This window comes from Triturus cristatus, chromosome 8 (assembly GCF_964204655.1).
Source record: "Triturus cristatus chromosome 8, aTriCri1.1, whole genome shotgun sequence".
Lineage (NCBI taxonomy): Eukaryota > Metazoa > Chordata > Amphibia > Caudata > Salamandridae > Triturus > Triturus cristatus.
In genome coordinates this window covers 80,984,688-80,999,204 of record NC_140591.1, presented here as the reverse complement: position 1 = coordinate 80,999,204, position 14,517 = coordinate 80,984,688, and the positions used below count along the sequence as shown (strand labels likewise).

At 44.6% G+C, this 14,517-nt stretch overlaps 1 protein-coding gene across 2 annotated transcripts in view; it reads left to right on the top strand.

Moving 5' to 3' along the window:
* The window catches only part of CFAP91 (cilia and flagella associated protein 91), a 587,002-nt gene that overhangs the window by 327,412 nt on the left and 245,073 nt on the right, over positions 1-14,517 (top strand). The gene's annotated exons all lie outside the window — the stretch shown is intronic.

Genomic DNA, 14,517 nt, shown 5'->3' with positions numbered 1-14,517 from the left:
CATGGAGCTCTGAGTTTTAAGGGGATAGGTATATTTATGGGAGTAGCCGCTACCTAAACATTTAGTGGGAACATATGATGCTGAAGCAGGCCAAACTTTATAAACTCATCTAAAAACCAGATCAGGTTTTCACTAAAGGAATAAGGATAATAGCAGCTTTTGTGGAGGAGGGCAATAATTAAATTGGGGGCTTCAAATATTCGCTGGATGTACAGATGGGTCACTTCAAAATTACTGCAGTTAACCTTAAAGACCACACATTGATGCTTCTTAAAGATCATAAGGCTTTGTCTATTCTCGGGTAGATCAGTGACAGTCTGGGTCCTGGAAGCAACCCTGCTGGTAGTCCTGTAGAACTTTCTACAAATTCCAGTTTGTTGAATTATCAGTTAGTTTTCGTCCTTCTTGAACTCTCTGTTATGGTTTTACGTCTTGCTCACAGGGGCCACTTAGTTTTCCAGGACTTCATTGCTAGGAAAAGCCCCGGGGCCAAGACGCCATTATAGAGCCACCCAACCCCAGAACCTACACTGCTTTTAAGAGCACCATCTCTCTTTATTTCTGCAGAATCACCCCTCGACTTCCTTCCCCTTTAGGTTTGGTTTAGTTTACATTGATAAAACAATGGCAAAAAGAGAAAAGTTTCTCTATGTTCATACAAATCACAATATCAATTCTATTATTTTAAAAACCCTGTCAATATTTGTTTAATCAATCAATTGTGATATTCATTGATGCTGCTAAGTTGGTTGCAGTTTTGCACAGTATGCACTTTCCCTCTTATTTGGTTTATTTGTTTCTAAAATGTTAGTGCCTATGATCTGCATGTCACAATATTGATTTGAACATGTTTCAGAATGGCATCAGCAGAATATCCATTCTCTGTTGTGGCTGAATTAAACAAATAAAACTAAAGTTGAGAGCACTCTGACCATTGTCCCCTATCTTTCCAATGCATGCAATTTTCTCTTTAGCTCAGCTAACAGGCTAAGGCAGCAGAAACATTTGGTCTTTATCCATAGTGTGCCAAGTACTCCAGGCTCTTTATGTGTTCTAAAAGACTAGTCTTATCTAAACAGTAGGCAAAGCCTGTTACTTTTATGATTGCCTGCAGGAGATTATTCCATAATCCTGCTGCTTTTAATTCCAGCATTTTACCCCATATGCTATTTGGACCTTTCATCTCTAATAGTCCAGTCCCTCATTTTGCCCTATTTTGAAGATCAGATTGAATGCTCAAGATTTTCACCTCCACCTCACATATATGAATAAGCTTCATTTTGAAGACCGTGTTCAGAGCTCAACTTTTCAACTGTTGGACTTTGCCCTTTCTGGAGGGTCATCCTCAAACCTTTTGCTTTCACCCCTCCCATTTCTGCCGAATTAGGACTATGTGAACTCCTAACCAGTGTTTAAATGCTTATAAGCTCTCCTTAAAACATGGTAGAATTGGCTTATATCCAATTTGCACATTGAATTTACCTGTAAGCCCTACTAGTGGGCTTGTAGCACTGATTGTGTCACCTACTTAAGTAGCCCTGCATGCAGTTCTAAACAGCCAGTTTAACCTGGCAAAATATTCTTTCCTTTTTAATACATATAAGTCACCTCTAGGGTAGGCTCTGAATAGCCCAGATGGCAGGGTGCAGTGTATTGACATTTTTTAACGTGTATGTTTAAATTTGACATTTCCTGGTGGTGAACAACTCTAAAGGACTGTAATTTAAAACCCTCTTTAATGGTAAAGTCAGATTTTAAGTCACAGTTCTGAAAATGCCACTTTTAGAAAGTTGTCATTTTCTTGTTTGAACCATTTGGTGCCTGAAGCCTGTTCCTGGGTCACGTGGCTAGGTGTAGATGGCAGTTGGTCTTTGTGTAGTGCTCCCAGACTCTGAGACAAAGGGAAGCTAGCTGTTGGCAAAATGGGCCACGCTGATGTAATGAGGTGGAGGAGCTGTCACCTATCACACTTGTACATCATTAAGCACACTCACAAAAGGTTTGTGTTGGACTTGGCATCCTGATAGTGAATTACTGCCAATTTCGTTTTTCACTATTGCACGGCTACCTGTACCCATTGGACAGAATGGGGAGTTTGTTTATAACATCTTATAAACAAAACTGGCCCTGGGAACACGGTAGGGAATTAAAATGTTGTATGCCTGAACTCAGAATCTAAAAGTGCTTCTTTTAGTGAAGGTGATTTTTACATTCTTTGTTTGAAAATACTACTTTTAGAATGTAGTTATTTTCTTGCTTAGACATCCAGTGTTCCTCTGCTGGGTTCGTGGATTGACTGTCAGGCTTTGGGATGACAGGGGCAGGGGAGGACCAGTGGCTCCAGAGCGTCTATATTGGCTGAATAGACCTGGGCTGCATTTAGAGTATGGGGGGATTTCCTTTCACCTGAATGGGCCTGGTCTGCCTCTGACAATGCTGTCACCACCTCCTGTCAGGAAACTGCACCAGAGAGGACGGAACTGGTTCTGGGTGGGCACAGACACTATCTGCCCCGGGGAACAAAGGATTTTGGGCTATAAAAAGGGGGGCCCAAACCCCTAAACTTTAGAACTCTTTTGGAACCAAGAAGATTGCCAAGAAGAAGAGCTAGGGAAGCTGTGGGGAGAGACTACAAATTTGCTATGTGCTTTGCTCTGTTTGCCTGCATTGGCTGCTTCTGTCTTGGGCAGTGAAAGGATAGGGCTGAACTTTCTGCAACTTCCTTTATGTGAGTTTCTCCAAGGGCTTGAGGTAGAGCTAGCCCCCTGTTCAAGAAGTCCCAGGAACAGCAAATATTTCAATTTCTTCTGCCATCAGCACTGGGGAATGTGTGTTTTGTGCTGCAACAGAAGAAAAGCAACCAGACACCGCTGGCGACTCTGTGTCCTTAGGGCACCGTAGAGGGCACCGCTGCAACGCCGCACCACAACCCTGGTCTCACCGACGATGCCACCTCAAGCTGCCACTGAGCCGCTGCTTGCACTGCGACCTGTGGGCACCGCACTCTGCACCGCCTCGCTTCACACCATTGCCTTGGTATCCCCGACGAAGCCGCTCCACGCTGACATAGACTCCGCTGCTAGCATCGTGGTTCGAGGGCACCGCTCATAAGCTACACAAAGCACCATCCTCATCCCGCACCGCAGCCTTGGTATACCAATGCCGGTGTCATCTTCTCCAGTTCATCAGCCGATGCCAGCACTTCAGCAACGCTGCTTGCACAGTAACCTGCCAGCATCGCGGCATGCACCGCATCACTTCGCACCACAGCCCTGGTCTCACCGACGCCGCTGGACAACCATCACCGAGCCGCTGCCTGCATCGCGACCTGAGGGCACCGTACCGCTTCACTTCGCACCGCAGCACCCGACACCTGCCGACGCCGGTGCTCCTGACTTAAGCCCAAGGAGTTCGATCTGGACGTGTGTAACTTCAATGGCCCGACGACTCCCGCACCGACCTCCGGAACCGACGCTTGCGGACGCCATTCTTTCGGAGCTCAACAAGTGGTCATCGACGTCCTGCATTTCTAAAGGTACTGTTTTGCAGGTCTTCCAGACACTGTAGCTGGTCAGCCAGAACTGTTTGGATTTGTTGTTCATGATGCCGTGATAGCCCCGGACAGAGCTATCGACTTCAAGGAACTTTAGTTCAAGTTTATTTTGATAACTAAACTAAGTACTGTATTGTGGATTGTTATCAGTTTTGGTTTTGTCTTGAGTATATAAAAATGTTAGATATTTTTCTAAACTGGTGTGGTGCCCTTTTATAGTGCTTACACTCTATTACTGTTGGTTATGTGCAAATGCTTTACACACTGCCTCTAAGATAAGCCTGACTGCTCGTGTCAAGCTAACAAGAGGGTGAGCAGAGGTTATTTTAAGAGTATAACTCCCTTATCCTGACTGGGAGGAAGGATCCCTACTTGGACAAGGTGGACAAGGTACAAACCATTGCCAACTAGAGACCGCCATTTCTAACAGTTTGTGACCACACTTTTGTGTCCCTATACAAGCTGCGGCCAGGGCAGGGAAGAAGTGGATGCCTGACACCTCCGGAGGGGGGGGGGTGGCCTCCAGAACCTTCTCCAACTTCCAAGTGGGCATGAGATACAACTCTTCAGTATGCTTCTGGACTGTGAAAGACTCAGAAGAAGGACTGCTGTGCCCCTTTGCTGCAAGAAGGACTGCCACTCTGCTGACTTGCTGCCCTTTGCCTTAGTTAGAAGGACTGGACCCACATCTTAAACCCAGGAATGCCGAGTGACTCCAAGGGCTAGTTAACCGGTCTCTTGATCAAAAGCCTCAGGGACTGAGCAAGCTTCCTCCATCCTGAACCCAGCACCTGGACTCTGCAGATGTGAGTCCTTCCCTCCCAAGTGGTGCCACCCCAGTCCTGGACCCTTGGGAGTGAGCCTGATGGTGCTCTGCCAAGTCAAATGTGGTGCTTCCAAAACAGATGCCTCGTGACACATTGCCTCAGAAAAACTCCGCATTGGAGCTGCTGCACAGTGCATCACCAAACTCTGCATTGGAACCTGTGTGTGACACATCCCCGGTGCAGGACACAGCCTCTAAGGAACCTCCGCTGTGGGATGCATCCTTAAAGCAGATATTCACATCGCAATCCCCTCACCAATGGCATTCTTGAAGACATAGAAGTACCTCAATTTCTTACATCATTCTTTACACGATTATCTAACAGTGCATTTTCTTGGGATTGGGAAACTGTGTTCCTTGTAGCTCACACTGGCTGCCACCCAAGTTGTGTGATTTGGGATCCATTCCAAACTACCCAAATTGTTGTTTAGTGCATCCTGAAAAACGTTATTAAAATGGTCAAAAAATATGGAATGGAAACAAAAACAAGACAGGAAATTCATAACACAATGTTCTGATAATTCAGATGAGCTATAGAAGTTTATATAGTCTTTTTTTTACCTTAGCAGATACAGTCATACTGTGCTAAGTGATATCGTGCTGATGCAGTACACAGGTGATGTAAATAAGTGAAGCAAGTATACATCATCACAAAAAATGGGGAGAAAAACAATCAAATATGTTTTGGCCTTTGAGTTACATGAAAGTATGCCTACATTAAATATATCCTCTGTAAATGTTAATCAAATCTTGATACAGCCCAAAAATATATTGATGTTAACAGTTCGACCCAAAGAAAATAACCTAAAGAATGTCTTTTTCAGGACTAGTGTCAATAGACATTTAATAGCATCCAATCTACAGATGGTAACAAAAGATGTTGAGGACCGAATAATTTAATCCTGGAACAAATAAACAAGGGGAATGTAAACGTAACAAAACAAAAGGAAATAGGTATGCATTCACTAGAGCCCTTACACCTGGAAAAACTTCCCAACTTTGACTCATGCACTGTTCTGAGGAAGAATCGGGAGCTCTGTACACATAATTACATAATTATTATAATACCTAGATCCCTACGAATAACAGGTTACCCCCTTTTCTGATTATTCTAATCTCCATATCATCTATCAGAGAGGTATCAGTCCCTCACCCAGGCCTGACAGAGTTTCAAAGATGGACAGATGTTTCTATATGACTAGACAATTGCTGTTTGCACACTTTTTCCAGCACCCTCGTTAGAAAAATGGCTAGTTGCAATTGGACAGACACATGCCTGGTGATTTGGTACAGTGAAGATTTCTTCAAGAGTGGCCTGATCCAAGCATGTTGTACGTAGGCTGGGACACATTGATCTGCAACGTCTTTTTTATCACAGGCCCATATCAGGGACAACCTCCGTCACTGAGCATCACAAAAGTGCCAGAGTCCACTGCAAAACCAGGAGAGGACAAGGCGGGAAAAACGCCAGGCAGCGGTAAGAGCATTGTTTAATAATTAACATACCCTCAGCCCCGTTGTCAAAACAACAAATGAAAGTACTCAACAAAGGCATTTCATTTGTGCCCACTTCTACCACTGCAATACTTGACACAGAGATAGCCCTCTATAAATTTATGCGTAAATTACTTCTCAGACATTATTTCGCCAATGTTGTGGAGGGGACTAGTGATCCCCAAGAGGATGCTGTTACCTTGTTTAAACCCAAAAGTAAGTACCATGCACCGGTGTCACATAACATATTAGACACTTTTGAGAACACAGTAAGTAAGACATGATCTATCTAAATTGAACTACAAAAAATTGAAGAGCACCAATTTGACCGAATTTGACAAAAGGACTATCCGTTCAATAGCCAATAACTCCACACTGACTTTAAAACCCGCTAATAAAGGAGGTGTATTAGTTGTCATGGACACCACATACTATGTTCAAAAAGTCAACGAGCATGTTCTGGATGACACTACGTATTTGGCACTCAATAGTGATCCCACCATCAAATTACAAGGCATTTTACAACATATTCTCAATGAGGCAGAAGAGATGGGGCATATAGACGCTCAACTCAAATCATTTCTCATTACTGATAATCCACGTAGACCCAGGATTTACATGATTCCTAAAATACATAAAAATCCAACCAACCCTCCAGTTCGACCAATAGTTTCCGGTTGCGGTTCTATTTTTGACCCACTAGGGAGGTATTTAGATCATCATCTGCAAAAATGTGTCCAGGACTGGTGTACGTATACTAGAGATACAACCGATGTTCTGAACAAACGCCAAAACATACAACCGTACATTCAAGCTCACTGGACATTCTGTACAATCGATGTCACTGCTCTGTATACATCTATAGCACATTCTGAAGGACTGGAAGCTGCGGAATGGTCATTATTGAAAATGCAGGAAGCAGAAACAGACAAGGTGTTCTTGCTGAAACTCTTATATTTTTCTCTACATAATAGCTACTTTAAGTGGCAAGGCGATTTCTCTGGCCAATTAACTGGAACATCAATGGGCTTTTCTGGAGCGCCGGCGTACGCCAATATCTTCATGGCGAAATTTGAACATGGCTTTATTTTAAATGACAACAACTGGGCAACGGGTATCTCACAATACTGCAGATACATAGATGACACATTTTTGATCTGGACTCGACCTGAAAAGGACTTGGAACAATTGATAAAACAATTAAATACCAGGAATCTCAGAATCCAATTCACGCACACCCTCAATAAACTCAATTCAATTCAATTCAATCAAGCTTTATTGCGGTTTGATTTACCATAAAAGCACATAAAAATAAAACAATCAATACAGTGGGTCAGACAATTCAATTCATGCATGTAATCACAATTTTATAGATGATTATTAGACGTATTCTTAAAAAGTTTAAAACATTTAAATACTATCCAGAATTCAAAAATTGTTAAAACGATGATCATTATAAAAAATAATAAAGTGCAATCTTTTCTCTCATTATCCAGTAGACTTAATGCTGATATATAGCAATGTTATTTATCAGGTTCCTTCGAATTGTCCACATAGAGAGCAAATATTTGGCTACTGCAGAAACAATCACTGCGTTGGTATCAGTTTTTAGTATCCTTAAGAAAACCAAATATTGCTTTACACCCAGATTTTTACACAGCTGAATTATCCATTTCCTCCAAATGCTAGCATATGCTGAACAGAAAAGGATAACATGTACAGGAGTTTCTTCCTCCGTTCGACAACCTGGGCAAGGACGTGCCGGACCCCCTTTCCACCTATCAATATTATAGTAAAAAGGCATGGTGCCATATCTAAATTGCAAATAGAGCTTCTTTGCTAAAGTAGGTTGTATTGCATCAATCTCAGGCTCAAAGCTATAAAAGTACTTAACTTCCAAAAAGATATCAGTTAAGCTTGAAGTTTTTACTGAGCAAAAGAGATTCCTTAAGTTAGATTCTTTTACAACACTTGTCATGGTTTTCTTAGAAATAGCTGGGCAGGAAACCTCGGGATTTAGCCACAGTTCCTCGAGCCCAGTCGATGTAAGTGACTGTCTTCGATAAGCCCGTTGAGGAAGAGAGAAAACAGGGACGGGGCAAGCACACAGCCCTGTCTAACGCCTTTCTCAATCGGGAATGGTCCAGTTAGCTGACCTTGCCTATCAAAACGAACTCTAGCGAAAGTGCCTTCATGTAAGATCTTAAACTGATGGCATAAGTATGGCGGAACCCCCATTGTTAGTAAAATAGTCCATAACTGGTTCCGGTCCACCATATCAAATGCGGACTTTAAGTCGACGAATGTGAGATATAGACTACCCCCTTCCAGGACCACATGCTTCCAGTGAAGGACTTGCAACCGGAATAGTTGGTCAATTGTTGATGTTTTGGCCCTAAATCCCGCCTGGAGCGGCGTCAGAATGTTGTTGTCGTTGGACCAAGCCTGTAATCGTTCTAACAGGAGCCTGGCATAGATTTTTTGGGTCACATCAATAAGGCTAATAGGCCTATAATTAGAGGGTTGAAGCGGAGAACCCTTCTTATGAATTGGAATTATCTCCGCGCGCAGCCAAGTGCTTGGGAGTGGTAGCCCCTGCAATAACGTGTTAAATAATACCTGTAGGTATGGGCCCCAGACTATCGGTTCTTCTCTATATAAATCACCTGAGATACTATCAAGTCCCGGTGCTTTGTTTGGCTGAATACTTGAAATGGCCGACTGGACTTCCACCAACGTGAATGGTTGCACTGACCACATAGGATTCGGAGCCAATAGGCTCGGAGGGGCTTCACTTATAAGTGTAGGAGAAAGGGAATAAAGATCTTTAAAATAAGAAGACCCATGCTTCTTCGGATACGTTTGGAGCAATTGTAGACCTACCTTCTGATTTTCCAGTGTGGACAAGGTTCCAAAAAGACCTTGGGTCCTTAGCCACAAGTGCGGATGTAATAGCGGACCAACGATCTGCCTCCCATTCTAATTTTGCGATTTTTAGCATTTTCTTATATGCTTGTCTGACTTCTGTAACACAAAATCTATTGCCTTGGCTTAAGGCCAACTGTAATGCAGCTTTCGCGTCCCTACAGCACCTATTAAACCATGGGTTCTCACCATTACGAGGTTTAGGCTTAGCAAAACCTTTCTTATGGAAAGTGTTCTTTAGTATTGCGACCATTTCACTATGGATACCTATAATTTCACCCATATCAATATCCGAGGAATTGGTAAGGGTGGGATTTGCCCTTTCGAGCAGGGGGATTACATCTCAATATATTTTTGCCATGGATTCACTGGACGATTTCACAGCCGCCCATCGGATTCTTCTCCCACCTTGCACTATTCTTAGATCACTACTTGGGGTGCTCATCGTAGCACTGTCCTCCATGATTAGTTGGAAGTCCATCTCAATTATCAGGGGATTATGGTCACTTTCAATGCGAAGAGGAACGCTAAAATCCAAAATTTTAGGCCACAGAGCCAAACTAGCCAGAAAATAATCTTTCACAGATGCATGCCCCATGCCACTGTAAGTATACTGGGCTGGTGTATCACTCTGGAATCGACTGTTACAGGCTCTGATAGAGAACGTATAGGTGAGGGAAGTCAACTGAAGGACTAAAGCTGTCCAATTTTTTACAGGATAGGCATTAGGGGGTGGAACTGACCAGATTTCATCTTCTTCCATTGTGTTCGGAGGGACCCCTTGTAATGGTTCAAAATGGCAATTGAAGTCTCCTCCGATCAACAAGGCAACATCACCCCCAAGCGAGTGCAATAGGGTGGTTAGTTTGTCTAAGGTATTGGATGTTCCACCCGATCACACTGGCCGTGAATATATGTTGATCAAAGCCAGTTTTGGTGTTTCTTTGTGAGACATCAGGATGCACGTGAGATCAGGACTACTTGTTTCTAGCCTTTTCAGCGTGAATCCAAGATGGACACCCACCCATATACACAACCCCCCTGATGGTCTGCCTCTCGGGCCTTTTACTGCAGATTCCGCAAAGGTTACATAACCCAATCTATGGGTGGGACCTACTGCCCATGTTTCCTGGAATAAGCAGATCCCATGAGAATCCACGAATGTACACCAATCCGGGATATCTAAGTTAGATGTGAGGCTTCTATATTCCAAGATAAAAAATTTAAGGTCCCTTTTGTCGTTGCCTGCTTATTTCCCAAACTTCCCTCATGGCCAAACCCGGCAAGACCGTGCACCCCAGGACTGGCTGGATGCCGATCCAAGTGCGCGCGGACAGTCCGGTGTTGCGGCACGGGAATAAAATTATCAATCACAGGGGGAGGTGGACCGTCCCCTGACTCCCCTAAGGTTGCATAAAGCTTTTCCTTGGGCATCATTCTTGCTTCAGTAGGGGGTAAAAAATGAATTGCGGTGTTTGCCACCCCCAAGTAATCCCTCCTGATAATCTTCTGACCTTCTTCCCTTTTGTTAACATCTGTTCGATGGACCAATGGGGGACTGGGGGGGCATGTGAAGTCAATCCACTTGATCCAGCAGACTGTATCTATTGCTTATTGGAAAGCCCAACACTTCACCCCTGATCTGTCCACCCCTGCTTCTGTCTACATAATGCCAGGAGTCCTCTTGCTGGAACCATGGGTCGTGGCTCCTATAATTGAGGGCATGGTGAGCATGATCTGTTTGATAAAAATAGTCTAACCTCAAAGATTTAATCATTGTATTAGGGCTTGTCTGTTGCCTACTGCATACATAATCAACTGCCCTGTAATCCTCAAAATTGATAATTACACAGTCCCCACCCACATTTTTTAGATTGCAACCCACCCACCCCACCCTTCTAACAAACAGAATTTTACTTTGAATGGATCTAGGCAAGGGTCTATGGGTGTTCAACCAATGCATTGTCTTGTTTTTGAGTTCCTCGTACGATTCATGTTTGGTGTTCATCAACTTTGGGACCCCAGTTAAGATAACCACATATGGAGCACAATCCGGGGGTAGGTTGATGCATGGTAAGTCTAGAGAAGCGTCATTTTCCCCAGATTGGTTTGGGGACTCCTTTCCTGGAGTTTCAATATTTACAGAGTTTGCCAGTTGCAAGGGCTGTGCCTTTTTCACAACTGTTGGGTTATTTTTTGGGCCGGTTATACTAGAGCCCAGAATTGGCCCCTGTATAGTAGACGGTGTGGGTTGATCATTTGCGATAATGTGTGTTAACTTATGTTGGGACTGCGAAACATTCGCTGGTGTAACCAGAGCTTTGACTTGGGCTTGGGTAGCAAAAAGATAATTTCTAAGACCCATGTTTTCCACGAGCAGTGCCTCCATTTTTTCCAGTCTATCATCTAAATATTTCAGTTTTTGCTCCACAGGCTGGATGAGAGAAGATAGAACCATACTTAGTTTCCCCACCAATAAATCTAGGTCGAGAGAGCATGTGGATATGGAGTCTGTGCCATTCTTAGCAGGTCTGTCTATAGGAGTCACAGAGGGGCGAATCTCAGGTTGATCTATGATGAGGGGTTCCGGTTGGGTATTAGATTTAGACTATTTAGGTTTTCTACTCCGAAGTGAGGCACCAGCCTTCTTCCTTTTCGGGATAGCACCCTCTTTGCATCTTGTCTTGTTCTGATTATTTTTACTCGCTTCGGTTTGGGCAGGTATTGTATTTGTGGACTGTCCACATAATAGTTGGGTTGACCCATCCACCTGGTCTCGTGAATTATTTCCAGTAGGATATAAGTTAGTGGGGAACTCTTCAATAGCTGTATTTAGCTGGGGAGGATTAGGTGAACATGCTTGTGCAACGGGGCCCAGGGAGGATCTCCTTAAGAAGACCGGGTCCTGGGACAAACGACGTTGCGTCATTACAATTTCGCGTTCCAACACCGAAGATGCTCTCGTGATGAATTGATCTAGAGTCCCAGCTACAAGCCCTATTGGTGCCGGTTTCACACCCCTTCTGGCAGCCATAATGTTCAGGTGTTAGTATTAGGAACTAGTTTTATGTAGTACTCACGGTTCCCACTAGATGTCAGGGGGCAGGCCCAGCCCGGCCTCATCCGGCCTCTGACGGCCACAGACAGTCCGCCCTTTGTCCGGGCTTCGTCCCGCGACGCGGAGGTAGCCTCTCCCTTTTCTGCGCCTCCGGGCGCAAGATTAGCGTCAGTTGGCCGCTAAGCAACCTGGGAGCTGTAGTCTCCCCCTGCAGTGGCCGCGCGATGGTTTGAAGCGGCGGTAGGGGAGGCACACAGCGTCAGGACCCCAGGAGCGGCTGGAAAACAGGTACGCCCAGGAATGAGCAGCAGGTCCCCCTGATTCAGTAAGGCAGCTCTAGAAAGACATGTATATCATTGACTGTGGTTTGGGCCTGTTTGGGCCTGTTTAGCTGGTTTGGCTGAAGAGTTTGAAATTATTATGTATGCACAAGTATAATGGGGGTACTATTGTTGGGCGTCAGTGATAAATGAAATGTTATTCTTTTGTTATTTTGACGAGGATGTCGATGATGTCAATGAGCTTGACCATGCGCTCAGAGCCTGACTTTTACTCTATCCACGCCAAATGAGGATGTTGTGTTGTGAGGATGTTGTGGCCGGGAGATGCAGCAAGAAAACGTCCTCCTTGCGTCCTCCTTGCATCCTCCTTGAGTCCTCCAAGCATCCTCCCTGCTCACGCTCTGTGCACTGTACTAAGAAGCAAGCAAGCAAGCCCGCAGCTCCTCAAACCCAAGAGCCCAGAGCCCGAGCCTGAGATTGGTTTTCAGAGGGCACCGGAGCGACAAATGTCCTGAGGGGACCTAAACACGTGTCTAGAGAGGCGTCAGTGCACCAACCATCCCTGGCCCAGGAGACCGTTGTACGCACTTAAACCCACGTCAGGCAGACGTGTAATGAGGTGCAAAAAAGAGGCCAAGTAGCCCTCCGAGCTCCCGCTGTCTCTATATGGCCAAGGGGGGTGCCAGAACCGCTTTCCTCAGTGCTTATGTCATGGTTGTACTGTGCCCGGCCTCCGCTATCTCCACATTGTCAACCACGAGTGTAGTTCAAAGACTGCACCAGTCCCCACACTCCTGTGCAGCTCCCGCTCTTTCCGCTAGTCCCTCTGTGCTGCGGAGGGAGAGTCTAGACCCCTGGGGTGTTTTTAAACTCACCTCTTGTGAGTCGACGAGCGCGCAGCAGGTTTCGATCCTCTGATCACCCTCAACGACGCCAGCACAGCAGCTTCGGCAGGCCGAGGGCCTCTCCTGCAATGTGCGCAGCTCCCGTAGTGCTCCCGTACTGCGGCTCACTGCCGGGGAGGCCGGGGGTGCAAGCGTTCACTCCGAACAGTAACGGGCTGGTCTGCCAACAGTGCTGCTTGCCCAGCAACCCCCAGCACTGGCTGGAATTCTGGCGCACGTATCGTCGGCGTGTCCGCTACGCAGTGCTGCCGGTCTCAACCGAGCCAGCCCAGGCCTCTGTGGCAGCCCGGCAGCTTCCACGGCGTTCACAGTCGCTCTCGACTAGACTCTCCTCTGCTCCTCTCGCTCCTCTCAATAAACAACAGATCAATTATTTGGATGTCTTAGTGTCTAAAGATCCAACTGGTATTGGTTTAAAAACTGAGGTTTACACTAATCCAACTGACAGGAATAGCATGCTTCATTACTCAAGTTTCCACCCAAAGAACCTTATTTCCAATTTACCTTTGTCTCAATTCCTTCGAATTACACGGATTTGTTGGGAACCAAACACAGCGATAACCAACAGAGATTTGAAAAAAGGGGTTACCCGGAGGACATTCTGCAGAAAAGCATGACCAGGATATTAAGCAAAGAATGGACGTCTCTATTAGAAAAGTCCACTCGTACAAAGAAAGACACACCGACATTTGTGTCTAAATACTCCACATGTTCCAATCAAATCAAGAGGATACTTAACAACATATGGGAACTTCTTCAGAATGAACCAAATTTTAAGGGCATTTTTAATACTAAACCAACATTTTCCTACACAAAAGGGAGAAATCTACAAGAAATTGTTGACAGCTTTGGAAACCCGTCCAGCAACTAAGAACGATAAGGGCACAGTCAAGTGTTTTAACTGCATTCATTGCAATAATATAATAGTAGGAGATACACTCACACATCCTGTTTCAGGTAAAAACATTAAACTAAGACAAACCTCAGACTGTAACACAACCAATGTTATTTACTGTCTGAAATGCCCATGCGGGAAGGCCTACGTAGGCAAAACTGAATGGAAATTTAAACTCAGACTAACAGAACATAAAATTACAATTCGTACTGAAAACAACATTTCTAGCGTAGCCGTTCATTGGCAGGAAGCAAAACACACAATTACCCAGTTAAGAGCACAAATTGTTGAAGTAGTGACACCACTTGAGGGTGTTGAGACAAGCAAGAGATTACTATAACGCGAGGTATTTTGGATACATTTCCTGGAAACTTTAGCCCTGAAAGCGTTAAATGACAGAATGGAGATGAGCTGCTTTTTATGAAGTACACTGGTTAACACAATGTATTCACTGCAATCAAATTTTGTAATTTACTGATTCTATACCAGAGCCCCAACACAATCTTTCTCTTGATACTTTTCTCTTTCACACCTTGGCCATTATGTGTTTTTCCTTTCATACTGATTATTTTTTGGTTTC